The sequence below is a fragment of the Diprion similis genome, chromosome 13 (genome assembly GCF_021155765.1).
Source record: "Diprion similis isolate iyDipSimi1 chromosome 13, iyDipSimi1.1, whole genome shotgun sequence".
Taxonomy (NCBI): domain Eukaryota; kingdom Metazoa; phylum Arthropoda; class Insecta; order Hymenoptera; family Diprionidae; genus Diprion; species Diprion similis.
The window spans coordinates 1,647,802-1,650,000 of record NC_060117.1 but is presented as its reverse complement, the minus strand read 5'-3'; positions in this window follow the sequence as shown (position 1 = coordinate 1,650,000).

The following is a 2,199-nucleotide window of genomic DNA, read 5'->3' as shown; positions in this document are numbered from 1 at the left end:
TGTTACTACTACCACCACTACTACTACTATCGTTATTGTTGTTGTTGATGTTAATGCTGTTGTTGTTGTTGCTGTTGTTGTTGTTGTAATAATAATTATCATTATCGTTAACGAGGTTATCGCTGTACTTGACGATAATTATAAAATCATCGCAACCGTCGTCGTTGCAGGAATAAAGTTTTTCCAGTAAGTCTCGTTGAGAGAACCTACAATACTTCCTTTCGTCGTGTGAAAACGCAAAGAGGTACGACGACGTTGTTGTTGTTGTCGTTGTTTTTTTGTGTTTTTTTGTTCCATCCTCTGCTTTTAATTCGTTTCAATTTTCATCATTTTACACGTACACACATATGTGTATGCATATATATGTATGCATACCTTAGGGTACCGGTTTTATTAATATCTACCCAAAGTGTTCAAACCTTTCAACATCGTCGTTCCGCGTCGCATCAATTGCGAGTCTGAAAAATCTGAACCGATCGAAGGAACGAAAATGTTTTTCTTTTTTTCGTGTTGCCGGTCTCCCCTTTTCTCTCTCTCTCTCTCTCTCTCTCTCTCTCTCTCTCTCTCGCTCTCGTTAAAAAAAGAAGCATAAAAAAAAACAACAACAAGAAACAAATAAATTTAAAAAAAAAACAAAAAATAAACAACCAGCAGCTCGAGCGAACAAAGCGAACAACATACTTGGGGGGGGGGGGGGGGGGGGGGGGGGCAAAGACGGAAAAGAAAGGAAAAAAAATGGAAAAGGAAAATAAAAATTTTTAATACTACGTCGAGACGGAATGTAAAAAAAAAAAAAAAAAAATCTGAAAAACTTTCGAAAGAAGGAAGAAGTAAAAAGCACACGTTTCAGGTGCGTAGATTTAACAGGGCGTTTCTTCCGGAGGATGACGCGGTCATTTATTGCGTTAATATTATTCATTCGTATACACACATACACTCGACACACACACACACACACACACACACATTCGTTCGTACACCACCCTCATATATCTATCTATCATCTATATATATATATCTATATCTATTTAATTGCGTAGAAAAAAAAAAGCTCCCGCGCAACCGTGCGTTATATGAGAAAAAAACGAGAAAAGATTGGGAATAGAAAAACAAAAAAAAAAAAAAATGATATCAATAAATAGAGATTAACAACAACAATAATAATAATAATAATAATAATAATAATAATAATAATAATAATAATAATACGCTTTGCCGTCGTGCGCCGCGCCTCATGCCCTAGGCTAATATACATAATTATTTACGTATGAATATTAAAATTTTATGTAACGATAATATATATAAATATATTATAACAATAACAACAACAATAATAATAATAATAATAATAATAATAGCTATATAAATTATGAGAAGATGAAAATGAAGAACAAGAAGAAGAAGAAGAAGAAGAAGAAGGAAACAATGAACTTAATGAAGGATACTAACGATTAGAAAAAAAAAAAGAAAAGAAAAGCGTCATTACTTTAATAATAACAATAATGATAAATCTGATAATATACTTGTTACAATAAGATATTATTAAACGTAATTATTACTATTATTATTATTATTGTTATTGTTATTGTTATTGTTATTGTTACTACTACTATCATATATACACACACGTATGGTTTAGTCTAGATCGTGTTGTTGAAAGGAAAAAAAGATTAACGGGAAAAAGAAACCCGACGAAAAAAAAAACACACACACACAAAAGACAAAAAATGAAAATAATTAACGCAAAAGAAAACTCCGTACTCCGTGCATATAAAAAGAAGATGAAAATGAAAAGGATGCGAAAAAAAGTTGAGGGAGAAAGATATATTAAAAACAAATAGTGAAATTAAACGAATGAAAATGTGTAAGAAAAAATTTTGGTCCAAGACCAAATTGCGAACGCGGGGCAAGGCTGAATTACAATTACAGAACGGAGAAAATTTTGTAATATCGCGTCTATATGTAATACATTATTTATTATAAAATAATATTAATCGGTATTTATTTATTTATTAACGGGGTGAAAAAAAAAATATCCACAAGACTATTATTGTCTCAATTATTGAATATTGATTATTGTTATAATTTCCAAAAAATAGAAAACAAAAAAACAAAATCCTACGATATACAATAAAATAATTATCGTATAATATTGTACGATATTATATGGGTTTAATAATTAATGTCTTTTGAACTAAT